Source organism: Lepeophtheirus salmonis, chromosome 14 (assembly GCF_016086655.4).
Source record: "Lepeophtheirus salmonis chromosome 14, UVic_Lsal_1.4, whole genome shotgun sequence".
Lineage (NCBI taxonomy): Eukaryota > Metazoa > Arthropoda > Copepoda > Siphonostomatoida > Caligidae > Lepeophtheirus > Lepeophtheirus salmonis.
In genome coordinates, this window is record NC_052144.2 from 24,829,836 (window position 1) to 24,849,499 (window position 19,664).

General features: G+C 30.0%; 1 protein-coding gene across 4 annotated transcripts in view; it reads right to left on the bottom strand.

The window, feature by feature from the left end:
* Positions 1-19,664, bottom strand: part of LOC121129667 (zwei Ig domain protein zig-8) — a 453,671-nt gene that overhangs the window by 115,731 nt on the left and 318,276 nt on the right. Inside the window, exons 2-3 of one of the 4 annotated variants that reach the window (XM_040725394.2) lie at positions 12,141-12,207; positions 11,969-12,048 (exon numbers count right to left, since the gene is read on the bottom strand). The exons of 2 other annotated variants lie outside the window; for them this stretch is intronic. The gene's annotated coding sequence lies outside the window, so the exon portion shown is untranslated. The remainder of the gene's footprint in view (positions 1-11,968; positions 12,049-12,140; positions 12,208-19,664) is intronic. One more of the 4 variants, XM_071893298.1, reaches the window with a different exon arrangement.

Consider the following 19,664-nt stretch of genomic DNA (forward strand, 5'->3'; position numbering starts at 1 on the left):
TTTTAATAATGTTAAAGAATATAAATAGGTGTTCAAGCAAGTTGAAAATGAGTGTAAGTCAACAAAAAGACAGCAAATTCATTTGAATATAGATTTATTTTTGCCCCCAAAAAGTTATTTGCAATTTATTTTTAAAGTCATTTCGGTATATAACTTTATATTTTTAACTTTAGGGTTTTTTCTCTTAAAAAGTATGATATCATACTACAAAACCGACTAGTAAAGTAGATTTTTATCATACATTACCATAAAAAAAAGGGTTCCATAACCATGAACAGAAATTTTAATAAATATCTATGAAAATGGAGATATATTTACAATTTTCCTTATTTAAATGTAAAATATAGGCCAAAATGAAATTGGAAATATTTGGAATACTTTACCCTCAAGAGCCACATATAAATGAAAAAAAATTTTTTCATTTTTGATCCTCCGTAAATCCAATATTTGGAAGGGGAGGGAGGGAGGAATATCTTAATGAATTCATCTTGGTCTACAATATACAAATGATATCCTTTGAATAAATTATAAGATTCAATGTACAATTGTTATTTACATATGTATGCTATTAAGAAGGTATTACAATTCCGTTATTATTTTTTTTTAACTTTTGTGAATGCGATTGTAATAAATACTGAGGAAAAGTATTTTTTGACATATGTATATAAAAGTAAATTATACATATGATATACCTTGGCCAATGGTTGCCCTATTTAAGTGTCTCATGCACTAAGCGGCCCTATTTAGATCCTATGCAATAATTTCAAAACATGAAAAGCTCTATTAAGCGTGTTTCAGCCATTCTCAGCCAGTCCTTATACAAATTATTATATAACTACTACCAGGTATGTTGCTAATTTTCCTCATTTTGGGGGTTCATCCCCAAAAATTATCAACAATAATTACTAATATAATTAAAGCTATTTAATATATATATATATGCAGAAGGTGCCCGTGCTGCACGGACGAATAGAGGGGATTAAAAACAAGGATTAAAGAAAGAAGGCAAGAGACAGAGAGAAGTATGTCGAAAGTTAATGAAGTAGAAGAAAAGAGAAGGAGATACATATAGATAAATAGAAGGAAAATGAGCGGGTTTTTTGTTCAAAAGAGGCTTTTTACGACCTGAGAGGTCCATAAAGACATCATTGGAACATATTTGGTTATTTTATACGTCTATTTGCTAAATTTCAGTCTGATCTGTTGGATAATTTTGGATTCTATGTGTGATAACACCAAAGACAAGGAGCTCAAGCCCCACCCCCAAAAAAGGGGCTAGGGAAACCATTACGTACAACGTAGGTTCATAGATTAACCTGCTTTTAACAGTCGCTTATTAAAACATAGACTGTTCAGTACAAAACAAAGAAGAATTGACTGGTTTTAGACTTTTAGAGTCTCCGTTGACGAGTAAAAAATGTAATACGCTTGCGTGCACATACATTCCTCATAAAATTTAATCATTTCCCACCTCTCTATGAGGACAACGCGACAACTTATCATTGAAAAGAACTAAAAGAGACAGTTTGAAAGAGTAAAGAAGATTCTAAATTTTCTCGAGGCCAACAAAAATTAGGGTAATATTTTTTTCTAATCTGATGAATTTTTTTTCAATGTGAATAAACAGAACAGCCGCTATATCCCAACCAAACATCCGGACAATGTATCAGCTTCAATAAGAAAATTTTTCATGCCAAAACATCCAGCTGGATCCATATTCTTGGACGTTATGGAGTCTGCCCTCCCCTTTTTTTGTGTGAGAATGAAGGAGCAGCTCGATGTAAATGCTTACGTCAAACTTCTGGATAAAACAGAAAAGTGCTACTTTGGTACAGAAAAAAGTTCGAGGAAAACTTTGGGTTCACTCAAAACAGAGCTGCGTGTCATCACCCCGCTTAGACTCAGGCCTTCCTGGTTGACCACTTTCTAGAATTTTGGGACTTCAACATGGAGCCGCCTTTTCTTTCATACGCGAACCCTTAGTACTACTTTATCTAGACATTTCTGGAGAAGAGGGCATGTGCTTCTCCTCACTGGATAGTCGAGTCTCTAGAGGCTTCCATCAAGAAGAAGTGTACCAAGCTCGAGTTTGACTACATAGTCAAGGTCTTCAATGGATTTAGGACTCGTATTCAGGTAATTATTACAGCTGAGGGCTTACATATTGAATAAAAGTTTTACAGACCACTATTTTCAGATGATTTTGTACAATAAATTTTCTCACAAAACCTATCACTTAAATTTTACTCTTGAAAAATTGAAAAAAAATAAAATGTGTACCATTAGATAAGATCTATCCTGTATATGTAGATAAAGGAAAAACAAGGAGTGAGGAACCAATCAGTTTATTGCAAAAAAATGAAGCATGATTTTGCATTTAAAAATCTACAAGTTACGTTATTTTCAACAAATTCTTAGTTGATTGAGTGAAACATTAACTTGTTGGCCGTTTGGATATGGAATGATCCCGTAGTATAGAACTGGGGTTGTTTACTTGAAGTCAATTCCAATTTCAAATAGTCAGTGTCGGGCCTACATCATTTAAAATAGTTTATATGTGGAGTCGCAAAATATTTTTCTCAATATATACCTCGGAAATAATATTTCTAAATGGTCTTTTGTTATAAAGCTTAGCATTAGCTAACAGCTAATAACATCGTCCATAAATCTTAAAAATGTTTTCTCATTAATGGGTCTACCGAAGCCATGTAATGTGTTTCATTACCGTTTAATTTTTGCATCAGACATTTTCAAGAAGAGGTTATATAACAATAATGATAATAGTCCCTTTATTCAACACTCTTTTTCTATTACATTTTTATCACTTTAAGCTAAGTATTAGTGCAAATATATTTTGCATAATTCTATAAGTAAGAAAAGCCCATGCATTTCATTATGTTAAAATGCTTTTTACCATAATAAATCCCACAATTATTAAAAAAATTACTTTTCTTAACAAATTTTAGTTAAGTATATTTTATAAATATATATTGGTTTTATAAAAAGGCTTATAATTAAATTTGTAATTCTCCCCCAAATGAAGAGAATTTAATTAATTTGATCTAGAAATTCAATCAAGTTTTTTTTTTTTGTAAAGATGAGCACACATTTGTACATCTTTATCCTAGATGCTGTATACTTATGTTTGTATTTGATTTTCTATACATATATATATATATATATATGGCTAATTATATAATTTTGTGCTTCAGTAGTTTTAAACTCCTATCTATCTATGTGCCTAACAAATAAACATTCTCTCATTTCTATATTGTACACACATATCCGTATATAAACTATCGAAGTCACAAGTCTATATGTAGGCTTCTTTTTTAATATATTAATATTATTCATTTTTACAAAAAAAAAAAAAAAAAAAAAAAAAAAAAAAGAAACGACTTAGTAATTTAACTATGTCCAAAAATAAATATTATAATTTTTTGGAAGTATAGATACAGGGTATAAAAACGCAATGGAGGAGCTTTTGATTAATCTACTTTAAGTTAATATAAAGTGGCCATTGTTTATAATTTATTTAAAAAAAAGGAATATAATCATTTGTAATAAATTTTCTTCTAAACAAGCCTTCGTTGGGCTCAATAACAACCTCAATTCAGGTCTTGAACCATGTGTAGGCCCTGAAAACAATAAACCAATCTCAATTCTTGCATTCCAGGTCAATTAAGCTGATCGGTGATATATAGTATTTCCAAAAATTTATGGTGGGATTAAAAATATCCGTTTTATAGTTTAAAAAAAATATTTTTGGTCAGAATAAAAAGAAATTTGGCAATCATTAGGCAATATTGATTTTTTCTGATCCAATAATTTTCTATGATTGCATAATACAATTAGTAGAAAAGGGCTCAGAATACACCACAGGATGTTAGTTGAAATTCAATATCCAATATGGTGAGAACGCACACTTTGGAGACCAAAGGCTGTAGATTCTTCTCAGGATCATTGATAATTGGTGTAAGATAAGGAAGGATGGACAAACCCTTGCAAATCAGAAGGGTCGAGGAAGGAAGAAAAAAATTAGCAAAGTTCCCAAACTGGTGATTTCAAAATCTTTGACCAAAAAAGAGGAAATCCACATGGAAACTTGTGGCAGGACTGACTTCAAAGGGCTATCCAATATCCAAAGTCATCTCTCCACAACTACATTAGGCACTCTTTGAATGCATTGCCATACAAACCTCGTCTGTACCTCAAACTTTCAGAAAACCAAAGGAAGGCCAGGCTTCAATTCGGCCGTGAGTGGAAACACTGGACTGCAGATGACTGGATATGTGAGTGATGAAAGTCGAAATGAAATATTTCATACCCCAAATCCCCAAACAGATCCGGTTTGGGCAAGAGATAAGGGAGATGTGCAACCCACTCCAACTGTGAAACTTCCTGTGAAAATTCATGCTTGGGCCGTTATCAGCCACCAGGCTATGTCAGATCTACACCTGATTCCACGAAACCAAACTGTGACGGCCGAGTACTACGTATCAGAGATTCTCAGCTAGTGTCTGATTCCGTTTTGTATCGTACTGAAGAAACTGGATCTCATTTTAATTCGAGAGCCTTTTTCCAGCAGGATTGTGCCCCTGCTAACCACTCCAAAAATGCACAAAAGTGGTGTTCAGACAACTTGGATTCCTGCCAACCGTTCTGATTTGTCTCCCATTGAAAATTTGTGAGCCTTGGTCATGAGGGAGCTCAATGAAAATACGCCAGCAACTTCAGAGGATGAATTAAAAAAAACTGACAAAAGCTTGGGAGAAAATTTCTCCAGATACTTTGAATAATCTGTATGAAGGGATGCCAAAACGCATAAAAAATGTATTAAGCTTAAAGGTTCCTAGAGCGCTGCTACAACTGGGGATCCAAGGTTATTCAACCTCCTAACTCATCCGACTTTAATTGTTATTGGGAAGTAAATAAAGTTTTTTGCCAAAAAAGTCAGTTGTATAGGTTTTTCATGATTTTTTTAAAAACCACCATTAATTTTGGACATACTGTATTGTTGGTGTGAATTTATCTTTTGACCTTCGACTCCAAGTTTTTGCAGACAAAATGAACCAATTCTGAGCAGATTTTGAGGAGTGGCCGGGGGCACAGTCTTTTTGCAAACGTTATACTGTTGATATCAGTTTTATATGAGAACTCAGCAATGCTAGTATACAGATCTTTGTACCAGGGTAAAAGGTTATGCTTCTCTGAACATGTAATATTGTTTGAAATCTTCTGTTCTTGAATCCATGGCGGTGTTGTGACTACTAAGTAACATATTTATATGTATATTTCACAGTAAAAAAAAAATTGCTGAATTGTCTATGATATATCCTGGAAAAATCTGAAAATCGGAAGCGCCGGATTTCATTGTTACAACATGTATATGCTATAATACATACATTAGTATTTTATATTGAGCATTTCCATGAAACGTCCGCATTGCTGATCTCGACCAGGTTGATGGCCTAAACTATAAATTTTTATTAGAATAAAAACTCATTTTTTCAGAGATAACGGGGTGCTTCAATACTTTAATATTAAAACTAGGTTATCCCAACGAAACACAATTCCTTTGAATTTGTGTTGTTTACTAAAGATGCTCATTATCCCATAAATAAAGCTATTTTAATAACTTTTAGATATTAAATACTTTTAAATTTATATTTGTAAACATAAGTTTTTCATATCCCATAGGGGTTGGTTTAAAAATAGTTTGGAGGACAGCATGAGGATTTTTTTTTTTTTTTCATTTTATGATAATATTTGTAAAATGATTGAGACTTAATAAAATACTGCTCTTTACTTGGAGTCATTAGGATTCAATTCATTTTGCTTTGATTTTATATTTACTGTCCCTTTATTTATTTTTTTAGTATGACGCGCTGAGCTTTACTAAACAGCTTTTGTTTATTTTTGAATATTTTTTCGCTCATTATTATTTAATTTAAATATAAAAAATAACTATTAGCTGCGCTCACTCGTTGTTACATTGTTTTTTATTACATTAAAAAATAACTTTTCGACAACTATCTATATAATTCTTGCTTTATTTATATTAATTTTGTATTTTTGTTTAAACCATTTGAATATTTTAAGTTACTATCAAGTTTGATCAAATTAAGACAACATTTTTGAGTTTCATATTTAATTTTTTTCCAGCAAACTTTTTTATTTTACTAAATTTTATTAGACCCATTAGTGGGTATGTATACATATATATATATTTAAGACTTTTAAAGGAATTATACTGGACAAAAATATATATAATAGAGAGAATTCTTATCATATTTGGACCAGATTTCAGAGTCTCGGCTACAATGAGTAAAAATATTACAAAAACTATGAAACACTAACATGTATTTGGAAGTTTACAAAGTGAAGCATACATATAAAATTACTAAACACTTTACTGTCCATCAAAAATATATCCCTAAATACATCAGTTCCTAATCATATTAAATTAGAAAAGTTGAAATAGTTTTCCCGAATGAATTATTTTACTTTTTTTTGTTCCTAATCAATCCAAAGCAAAATTAATTTAAACAAATTATCAATTTCATTGGGATTCTTCGGCAATTACTTGTTATTTTTTTTTAATAATTAAAGTATAACTGTTTTTATTTGGTATTAAAGAGTATTTTATACAAGTTTTAGGTCCATTTTTTATAGAAATTGACTTTGACTAAATAAGTCATTTTATGAAGTTTCTTCCGATTCTTTTCGGAAATTTGCTCAATTAATTTATTAAATACATTAATTCTAGGTTCTCAAGACTATGTTATTTCGGCTTATGCTGCATCTTGTGATTTGTGAGGTCAGTAAAAAGATTACAAAATCACATGAGGAAGATACATTGATTTGATAAACTTATACTTACAATTTTATAAATAACATATTTGTTATATTGATAGATATCCGAGCATAAAGTCTTATCTTTTAACCACAGTGTATAATTTTCTTTCAGTTCATTTTTAATGTACATTTATATCTTGATATCGGGTACTAAATCCCCTTATTCACATTCTTTATTCTGAAAGCTTTACTTTCATTGTAATAATAATGTTATAATCATTATGTAATTTGCAGATTGCCAAAAATGCTATTAACGGTATAAAAATATATGTATATACATTTATATTTGAATAAATTAATACACAATTTTTATAGTATCTATTTCAAAAAACGAAAAAAAACCTCATAGAAATAAGATAATGTCCAAAAAAAACTACACTATTTGAATTGCAGAATGCTTTAAAAATAGCTGTATGGAAAAAATCCAATATTTTGAGGATTTAAAAGACAAGGAGTAAGTGTTGAACCACGGACAGACCCTGAAAATTACAGCCCCATCTGAATTTTGATATTTAAGGACAAACGGAGCGTTCTTTTCAAACGAGTAGGGAATTATAATATTGCAAATATAATTTATAACTATCACAAAATTGTGATATTATTTAATACGCGTATGACGTCATTATGATGACATTGAAACTGTAAGCAATATTATCATAATGTTGTATATATTTGGTGTACCTACATAAAAAATAGGATCACTCAGAATCTACAAATTCGAACAAAAATCCTTGGACATGCATATATTTTAATAGTTCTTTTTTTTTAAACAAATGAAATATTTTTCCATAATATAAGCCACCATATTAAATATCACTTTAAATGATGAATATGTTATAAGTGTCTAAATAAAAATATCGGTTTTTTTAGTCTAAAAATGGAAATATATCATGTTTAGAACAAGATATAGAAACAATAATAGCACTTTTATAATCATAAAAAACCCCTTTTCAACAGTTTTTATTCATTGTACTTGTAATTGTCTTAATGGTGAAAATTGACTTTGAACGATAATAGTACAGAATTACTATAATCTCACATTCTTATGAAACCCGACAATCCAGAAAATTAAAAAATATATATATAAGTTTTGTACTTTGCATTTAAAGAATCTTGGCTTCAATTCATTGGAAGAAATTTTGACCCTTTTGTATCAAATAAAAATGAATGTATTAAATATTTATATTTATTTTTATAGTTGAGATTTAACTAATTGGTCATTATCAGTAAGGATTCTCGGGGAAGTAACATTAGGTTAAACAGGTGTTCTCCCTGAACAAGAAAATAGTTTTAATATAAAATGACTCCAGCAGATTATTAGTATATTACAAGAAGCTCCTTAAACCTCATTGTACAAATAAGATCAAACAATATGAAAAACTTCATTACATCAGTTTTCGTTTAATCATTGTCATAAAAATTTCTTCGTTCAAAGATACATTTAGTTCCATTTGACAAATTAACACTATATTATGACAACTATTCAAATCCAGACTATTTCTGTATAGAGCTCTGAAAAGGGACATGTAGAAAATATAAGTGAGTCATGGCTAACATGTTGGTTTGTCTATATGCTAGTAGATAGCTAATTTATATTTTCTTTGCGTTGGAGTTTTTACAGTTATTTAGCCACAAGTTGATTCATATTTGTACTATTTTTTAATGTACAAATTAACATTCCATTTAGTTAGTAGTTTTTTGAAATATTATGTTATAGGTTTTTGTTCAGCATTTTAACCCTTTCTTTCCCAAATAAATTTGTTAGTGAAAAAAAAAAATAACAACGAAATCTTATTGGAATGTCATAATAGAACACATATAAGAACATTTCAAAATTAAATTTTTAGTTTAGAGCACAAAAAAAAGAAGGATTCCATATGACATCATTAGGAACATATCAAAGGAAATGGTAGTGATTCCAAGTGGCACCATGGGGAAAATTCTATGGCAAAATTGAAAGGCAAAATAAAACATTAGTTTAGTTCCAAATAATATAATTCAAATGTAAAATAGTAAATTTATTTTAATTCCCTTTGTAGAAAGTGTTATATTGATGTACAATATACATATGGAAAGATTATTCCATTTTTGGAATTTCATGAAGTACAGTAGCCAAGAATTGATTTTTGCTGTATCCACAAAATGGTATAATATTCAGAAATATAATCTTTTCACACCTATTTTTATTCTGTACACAGCCACAAGCATTTCATTCAGGTGAACACCACCCATGTTCTTATTGCATTCTTTCACGATTGCAAGGACAGGAACACCTTTATGCTTTTTTTTCAGCTACTGACCATAGTTTAACAGTAGATCCTTGATTATTACCCACATAAGCGGATGCAACAGTTACAGGCTTATTGCCATAGCATTCGATGACGGTATATTGTTTTTTGTCACAGCTTCTTCTACCATCTTTCTTTAGCATAGCATCACTTTCCAAACTACAGCCAGGTAATCCATTACTTCTTACTGTCCATGTACCATAAATTTCAATCTCTTTAAGAGCACAGAGTATAATGTGAGATTAGAACCAATTATCAGTGTAAAGCTGGAAGTTTTGATTCTTTGGAAGTTTACTAACCAGCCTTGTGACAATAGCTCCATCTATCTCCAACTGCGTACTATGAGACACTGCGGTTAATTTTCCTACATATACTTCAAAGTAATATAGGATACCACTTGTACAACATCTAGCAAAAAAATTGAATTGATGAGGTTTATTTCTCATATTTTGCTTCAATAAGTGAAGTTCCTAGAAGTGTATCATCATTTCGTCCACTGAATTACGTTCTTCTTGTTCAATTTACCAAATTTATTGTTGAGAGAGTCAATGAATGGTCTAACTTTGATAAGTTTATTATAGTGGTAATCTTCTCTGGGTTTTATATTGTCATGATTGTTTAGATGAAGAAAACTTATCAGTTGTCCAGATCGATTATGTGGCAAAAAATACAAGGAATTAGTGATAAAAGCAAATTTATGAAGATTTATAACTAGTTTTAAAAGAATTCCCATAACTATTGTAAAAAATAGGATTTTACTGAAAATCATTATAAAATCCCATTGATGCCATATGGAGTCATGCTACTTTAAAAAAAATCTAGACCACAGAAGATTGATATTTGGAGCAACCCTTTAATTTCTAGTAACACATATAAGATGTTTACATTCAATTATAATAAATAAATATACAAATATTATGTATACCTTGTTAGTTATATGCGGTTGTAAGCAGAGCAGTGTCCCTCAAGATCACTTCATATGCAAGTGATCAGCTATGAAAGAAGCATAGCACACCCCTTACAACAAAATTGATGCAAAATGTCACTATTGCAATGTCATCTACCTAAGAGAATGCAAACAATACCCATCCGAATATTCAATACGCCAAAAATCGAATTTGAAGTTGATGATGCCATATGGCATCATTGGGAAAGAAAGTGTTAATGATAAGAATTAAATGTGTATGAATAAAATATCTTTCAAAAACTCAGTATTTAGATGATCGTGTGGAGTATTGAAATGTTTGTAGGCAATGTATAAGATAAGAATGATGTAAAAAACTTTTTGTGTTATGTATGTAAGAACATTTTGCTGCCTCCAGGATATTTTGCCTTAATATATAAATAAATAAAGTTTATGCGTCGTTATTGCTTATTTTTGGTTGAAATTAATGTTCCCTCTGAATTTTTAAAATCAAAATATATAATACTTATTTATATAAAATGCATTAAATATTTGTTTTATGTTGGATTAGTCATGGAATTATGCTCCTTTCTCATATTATTCTTATTGTCATTCCATGAGTTTTTCCTTATAAGAATAGTTCATCATGTCTAATGATAAATACTAAATGGAGAAGTGATTTGCACTTCTTCCATTCAAATCGTTACCGTATTTGTATATATATTTTTTTCTTATTAAACTAATGTTATTACCGATTTTGTCCTTCGTTCAAATTGATTACATAGTGTATGCATGTAAATTTTGGGTCTGATTCTATCACTTTTCTAAAAGAAAAAAAAACTATTTTAAGCGTTTTTTTGTAACACACATAACATATTTTTGTTAAAAAAATTCCAATGGAATACGAATTTTAAACATAAAATAAACAAAAACGAGTTAACTCAATGGACAACGGCTCTTGGGACAAATAATTATCATGAACTGTATATGCGTAGGTTTGCGTCTAAGTTGTTCCTAGAGAAGAAAACAACACTTAGTGCATATGGACTTCAAAGACAATTCTTAGGTTAGAGGGAGTAAATGTTATACTACAATGTTAATCTATGCTTAATCATTGCAACTTCATCTGACCAATAAAAGGAAGATAAAAACCCTGCGCATAAATCTCATTAATTGATAAAAGTGACATATAAATGAGGCAAAATGACTGTAAGACATAATTTTCTAGCGCTATGTATGTGATGTTATGTTAAGCAGTGATATCCATCAGAATATTAGCTTTTGATAACTATAAAAAGATAATGTATTGAAGATTAATTTCTTCTACAAAAAAAAAGAGCTAAAGTTATTGTTTTCTTATAATTTAATTAGGATAGAACATTACATATCTACAAGTATGTACCATGGATACTTGGATATAGTTCGTATTCTCCGTTTATTTTGAACGACTTAGTGCTTGAATACAATAAAATGAACAATATTTGAAGAGAGTTTATTTCTTCACTTCCTTTTTATTGTTCTCTAAATTCATATTCTACCAGAAACCCATAGTTCAAATTAAGTTGCGATAGTGATCCCTTTTTGTATAAATTTAGCTTAACATAGGCAACTAAATTTGGACAGGAATTAATAACATGTTCGTCACTCTGTTTAACAATATGAACGGAAAGAAATGCACGTCTGAACATATTTTTTTTTCTTCAAAAATGAACGTGTGAATAAATGTATATAAAAAGAGTACACGAGCTCAAACCTGGAACTATGTCAGTACATAGGAAGGCACATTTTTTCAGTGCTATTTATTTGATTAGGACTAAAGCTTTAATCAATATCTAGATATTGCCTTACCTCTACTCAAAAAAGATCTTAATGAATCAAATAAAGCAAAAAAAAAAGGATAAATTTGTCAAATATATACCTAGGAAGTAGGTAGAATGATTTATGAAACGGAATTGGACAATGAGGATAGTAAAATTCTTATTCTCCACATACCTAGCCCTGGAAGATAATAAAATTTTCTATTTTACATGCTTTAAAAAGATATTTATTTCTTTATATCTTAGATGCAAATGCTTTGAAAATAGATATACCTATTTATTTAATCCGCTCTTTTGAAATTTTATACTATTTTGTCATGAGGTTCTTGTTTCCTCTTACCTGAAAAAAAATAATAGATATTAATTACTTCAACATCATCTGGTTTATATTTCAATTATCCTATATTTTAAGATGATGCATTTCATTTATTATTACCTCATTCTTGAGTTTTATAAGAATGAAAAAACTTGAGAAAGCCAAAAACTACTTACTTAATTTTTAAGCATACAACAAAAGGTCTACAGTTATTTCCACCCACTTTTGCAACAAAGTTAACCCTTTCAAGAACCTTAGTGCAATGCTCTTTTTGTTTAAACTAACATAATATAACGACATATTTGAAAAAAATAAGATCTTTAATTATATTATTCTTATATTCAATTGAAAAATTGAGCTTTTCTTCAAATTTTAAATCAAATACTACACCTGGACGTTTAGCCACCCTAATTTTGGGAAGTTATATAGGGGTAGGACTCAAAATTTAAAAAATTTAAAAGCCATTTTCACTTCTCCATATTTTTTTTTGTGGTATTTTTATGGCAAACCATGAAGCAAAAATAGGAATTTAACAATTTTCTATACATTTTAACCAACATATCCCCTCCATCCTTAATGATAGCTTCAATATGGGGATGAACGGAAGCACAATTGGCCTTGATGAAGTCTGACGACAAGTTGTTATACTCCTCATTGATCAAGACCTTCAGGGTACTAACATTCGGGTGATAAGTCTTGTTCATAATGCCTTTCAAGACAAACCATAACAGGGATTCTAGGGGGTTCACGTCGGGTGAGGACGAATGCCAAAAACCTGGCAGACAGAAGACAGACATGTTCTCTCTGCAGAAATGCTGCACCTTCTTGGACGTTGTCTGCTGGGCGCCATATTTGGTAAACTCATTGTTGTCCATGAGGAAAATGCTCTTCAGCAATAGCAAAACATGGTACCTGAGGACCTTAAAGTATACGTCTCTGTTACTTTCTCGTAGGCCATGCAGAAGTAGGGATACATCTTGCTGCCATCGGATGCAACGACGACTAGACCCCGGACCTGATCTGGGTTCATGATTCTGAAGGTTTCCTTGACATGAGGTCTTGATTCAGGCAAGAAGCGATCATTTCTCCTGTTCAGAACAGCGTCTACTTGTTGACTTGTGCGCAGAGGATATCGCACACGCTCTGCCACTTTGCTAGTTGCTCGGACTTTTTTGATTGCACAAAAACAAAGCAAAAATCAAATTGTAGCTTCTTGTCAGTTCTTTTGAATGGCATATCTTACCAATTTGTCAGACTTCTAGAACTGAGGCTTGTCAGCGTCGAAAATGATTTTAATTTTTGAGTAATCACACTATACGTAATTTACCAGTGTTAAACTTTTTTGATCTTAGTTGGTGTTTATAAGCATGAGTAAACTAATTGAATGCTTTTTTTAAGAATGTATTTTACATTTGGGAATTCAATAATGTAAAATATTAGATGGAATATTTCATAATAATTAATTTGTGCCTACTAGTTTCTAAAAAATTGAAGATGAGTAATCCAAATTGTTCATCCCCAAAAATATAAACAAATTGATTTAAATAGACATTCTATAAAATTATAAAAATATTGCAAATTTAGAGTACTTTTTTCAAAATAATTTAATTAATGTTCAAATTTTCTTTAATGTTATTTTATCAATAAACTACCAACTACCAAGTTTTTTTTAATAATTTAAGCATAAAAAATAACTTTTAACAAAATAGAGTAGAAAATTTTAAAATTAAGTAATGAAAAAGTGTTTACTTTGTCTTTTAAATTGCCTTTACTTTACAAACAATAAAAAAAGTAACATAATCCAAAATGAGTGAATATAAACAAACCATTTCTTTGCTGATTGCATGACGTTGTTTTAACTTGTTCATTTCGTGTACAAAGCAATACGAAAATGTAAATATACGTACCTATATTAAAGTTTTAGACTGAATAAACATAAACGGATATGTTGGAACAAATATGTACATAGATCTCAGGTAAAGGCATGGACTTTTAGAAAACAAAGAAAAATGAAATATATGTGTTCCAAATATAACTAATCAGTTATAGGAGTTAACAAAAAAAACCTTTTAAATCGTTATTCCTTTTCCATAAAATTCTAAAAATATGCTGGCTTTAAAAAAAAAAATTCAAATGCTTTCTATTATAGCAAAAAAAGTCTGAGTAGATCTTATATCACAGAATTTAAAAAGTTTGGTTTTCTTACTATCCTATTGATTATTTAATGCAATCGCAATATAAGATTGGAAGATGCGCTTAATAAAGTTCCAAAAATGAATATAATTAAGTCGGATTATATTACCAAATCAATATTGAAATTTTGGGTAATCCTCTTGCTCTCTAAAATATCAATGACTTATTACAATTGATCAAATAATGGACTTAATTATATTTAATTTTGTAACTTTGGTTGACTATGGATAACTCACCATTAATAAACCAAAAAAAAATCTACTGAAAAAATAATTTGGCCCGTCCTAGTATTTTCTAACACCCGTGATTAGACCCTTGTATTGTATAGTATTTAACAACATCTAAAGACAGATGTTTAAACTCATAACTTAATTAATCAAAAAATAAAACTGGGGGAAAAAAATTCAATGTGATTTTCTTTCTTCTATTGTGTTTTTTTTAACCTTATTACTAGAATGGGATGTTTGATGCAATGTTTGATATGTATTCATGAATATTTCTATGGAATTTCGAATCGAGTGCTTTCATTTCATGACTAATAGGTTTTGTTTATCCTTTTCCACATTGGTGTTTATGAGTGTGCGGCATTACGTGGTAGTTCACAAGGTAATTAATTTAAAAAAATTTGATCACCCATTTCAATTGAATAATTTTCTGTCAATTTTAAAGGTAAATGTGACTCTTCTTGTCAATTGTCTATAGCAAATTTGGTTTCTATTACTCATTACTAAACTCTATTTTTCTCATTAGTATTGGTTTTAACCTTCATAATGGTATACATGGCTTCTTTGGAGGGAACGTTTAGGGTTTCCGTAACACCTGGTTCAGCTACTTTACTTAAAACTTGATGATTTACTTAAGGATTGGTTTCCTTTTTATAATTTCCTCCAGCTTTTCCTGGGTGGTTGGAGTCGTCTGTCTCCTTGGACATAACTTTTTTTCACCCTCTTTCTTCGAGTTTTCTTCTTTCCCTTCCTTTGTGAAATTTCCGGATCCTCCTTTTAATTAATCTCCTTAATGAAGTGTCTTTTTATGGACACTTGCATTTTTGAGGATTTCTTGATAATCTTTAATATATGTTTTATTGTTCTCCCATCTAGAGAATGTGTAACCAAACTTGAAGCAATGGGAGTGTTGTTTTTCCCCTATGTTAAACTATAATGTAATGAAGTCATTCCTAAAAGGTAGACAAGTGGAATTTTTTTAGGATCCCCAAATGCCTTCAAACAGAAAGCTACCGGCTCCTGTATCCTTGTTCTTAAAATCTGAATGCTCTTGAAGACTTTTTGGTGAATTTCAGATCGCATCGATCAAATCAATTTTAATTTTTCTTTATAATTTTCAAGGGAAGTAAGGATTTCTTTACCCAGACATCTTAGTGCTATAATTCGTGATGGTTTTATACTTTTGAATCCAATAATGTCCACCAAAATATCTTGTTTAGTTGATTTATGTTTCTATGTTAAAGGTACAATAAGGCTACTGAACTTTAAATTAGTGTCTAAAGAGTTTGATATCCCTATAATGGCTCTGCTTGGTCCCGTATTGGAACTGAGATTTGAAATATTATAGTAAGGCAATCACAGTTTGTTGATGGTGATTTCAGCCACATTCAAGGATTTTATCGTACTCAGGGATAGAGAGCCATCTAATTTTCGAATAAAGGACAAATTACCTTGGTTTTTTTATTTATTTAAAGTTTCGTCTATTGTGGCATCCTCCTCAAAAGTTTGTAGTGGGTTATCCTTTAATTCAGTGGAGCACTCTCTTGTGTAGGGAGGCTCAGATTCTTCCTCTAAGGTGGACATGCCTCCTAAGAGTCGAATATAATTTAAAAAAAAATTTAATTATACAATATAACTTATAATTTAAAAATTTAGCATATTTCAACCATTACCAATTGAGATAATATGTGTTTTTTGATTATTCATTCTATTTATGGAATTGAAGGTTCTCTCATTTGATTTATTGTACATAAATATATCATTGTTTTAGTCAAAGTCCAGATATACATTGAACCATTTAATCATCATGAGTATAGTTAGACAATGTAAAATATATGAAGGGTTGTTTATATGCTAAATTATAGCTTTTAAAAAGGAGGTGAATTTATGATAAGGTATAAAATATAAAAATGTAGAATTTTTAAATACTAGTAATTTCATAGGTATATATATATATATATAATTAAGAAATGTTTAACTATGAGTGAATATTAGGGTGATGCAATTACCTCAACATTATCAAAATCAGCAGACCATAATTTCTGTACTGCAGTTAGGTAATTAGAAATACAACATTTGGTTAACGTTTACCTCTAGTACATTTGTAATGTCTAAACGTTTATGAAATAAAACTTTTTTATTATAGGTTTTATAAAAAACAAGAAAAAAAAAAATATTTTCATAATCAAATCAATATTATTTTGTTCTATAATTTTTTTTGTCACTTCACTTCCCTTGATTGTATCAAGTAATAACTGATTCTTCCTAGACAGTTAATTAAATAAAGAAGACATTATTAAACTTCAGCTGAGAAAAGAAGAAAAAAATATTAATAGTTTTTCCTTATTAGTTATTTTCTTTTTTACTAATTATCCTCATCACATAATAATATAAATTTATTATAATAATTAAACTAGTAAGTACTTCACACAAGAAATACATTGATCATCTATCAATTTTTAATCACCATCTACTTTTTTCTTGCTTTCTGTTTCTTTGTTTTGGAAGGTAATATCTTGAGTCATGCCTCTTGCTGAAGAGTTTCTGTTCAAAAATAAGTAATTTCGATACCATGTTTGTTTTGATGGAATTTCTAATTTGATCAAAAATGATGTTATTGGTAAGAGCTCTTCTATTAGGTACCACAAATGTGCCGAGAATGCCATGATTGATGCATCTGCAGAAGTATTATGGATCTTCATATAACTGATCAAGTTATTGACTGGTATGAGATCATTCAAAGGTTCTCTTGAAGGAAGTGGAGTTGTAAATCACCAAAACACTCAACCAAAACTAAAAAACTGCAATTGAGTTTCTTCTGTTGTCCTGCCACTAATCCAGTCCCCTTCTTGAACTATATTTTTGCTGAGCAGATCGATCTTTATAGCATAAAGAAGCTTCGACATCCACCTTGCTTTGTATAAGGCACCAGGTCAGATAATCTGTCGAAACCTTTATCCTTTCCCTCACTTATGTTGAGAACTAACAGCATTACCAGTTCCTTACAATCCCATCCATTAGAAATATCTGTGGGCAACGTCTTGCAAAGCTGAAGGATATCTTCTCTCCTCTTACCGTCCAGAAATGGATAATTGAGATCTATCTTTTATATCACAACATAATAATGACTTACGTTAAAGACTAGTTTAACCCAACACTCAAATATTTACCAATTCTACTAATGAACAAAGCATGCCCTGTGAATGCAAATTCATCAATCAGTAATTCCTACTTCAAACAAAACAATGAATAACTTACGCACTATGGTGTAAAATGTGACGCATATACTTGTAACTGTGTCTATATATGTGTTCAACTGACAGTATTGCAGTACTATATAAAAAGGGCCATCTGATTTTAACGATGTTTTATGTTGTTGTTGTTTGGGGGGGAGGGGGGAACTGCATCACTCTAAATATGGTTATTTTTCTTGTAAGAATGTAAATACAATTATTAACATTCGAAATTTATATGATATTAAAAGGATAAAAAATAAAGGAGAATGGTGTTCTTTTTTTAAATTTTCTATACTGAAGTTTAATAATGTCTATTATATTGAAATTTCTAGGACCGATTAATTTACAATCAACAAAATTAGACTCACCCAAAAAAAATATGCCACATCAATTTCTTTTTTGTTCATAATAATATTTTGTTTTTAAACATGTTTTTAAAAAACGTAAAATTTCTTTTTGTTCAATACGTATTTTTATATTGCAACTGTGCTAGAGGTTACCCAAATTTGCTAAAATATCGTGTTTGGGTTCTACTTATCTAGATGCAGTACCAAATTAGGTTCCGCTGATTCTGACAAGGATTTTAATTTTGGGGGAAACTGCATCACCCTATTGTATATACCTTTATTGGATCAAATTAAGTGTATTATTTTGTTTAAAATAATAATGCATTTTATTCCACTTTCCTAACTTTTTAATGCTCTTTTACTTTTATTTTTAAACTAATTAATTTTGTTCCGTACTGATTGTATAATTTAACTAATGCTGCATTTTAAATACATTAGATTAAATCGAACAAGTTTGTCCTATGATTTGATTATTAGTTCGAATATTTCATTTTCTATTTATTTATTTTTGTGTTGGAAGAAAACGATATCTTCGATGTAAGTGATTATTTTTACATTGGTACGGAAGTTTGTGAGTATTAAGTGAAAAAGGATTCTAACTTTATTTGAGGCTCTCAGAGAAATGAACAAAAAAAGTCAATTTTTTTTCTTCGAAGAAGAAATGAGAACAATTAAAAAAAAAAAAAATATGTCAGATAGTTTTAAATAAAATCTTGACTTAAATAATAAAGAACTATGTGTAATCTAGGAATTAAGTCATTTATTATGTTTTTTTTCTTCATTATTAAATCATTAGGTAACTGAAAATAATAAACTTTTTGAAATTTGTTACAGAATATTTAATGTTATATCAAAATTTTTAATTAACCTATCTTGGAAAAATATGAATAAATAAATTAACAATTTAGTTATTTACACCTTTGAAGTCAATATTTGATTCCCTAATATTGGTTTATAGAAATTTGCTCGTTTTTGTCCAATATCTATGTGAGTTTATCCACTCGCTATCTACAAAGTAGATAGAGCGTCTATTTAATAAACAACGTTTAAAAAAAATAGATTTTCAGTTAAACAAATGATCCAATTTTAACAAAAAAAAACAATGCCAAATGAGACCTCACTATTTTTTTATGATTGCTCAATATAATCGACAAAAAAGGTATTGAATCGACTTTGGAAAGGGGTGCAAGTCTTTTTGACAGTCTCCGTTGGCAGATTCTGAAATTCTTCCGAGATTGTAGACAACAGATCGGACTGAAGAAGGTTATGTTGGTGTGTCGCTCAAATGCGGCATACAGAAAAAAGTCCATGGGGTTGAGATCCGGTGATATTGAAGACCAAAAATGGGGTCCAATAATGTCCAAAAAAATATGATAATAACTACCAGTTCTACAGTTTTCATTGTGGTATGGTATGAAGCAGAGTTTTTTTGCCAAACGAACGGCCTCCCAGCTGCAAATTCCCTAATACAGGGATTCAAA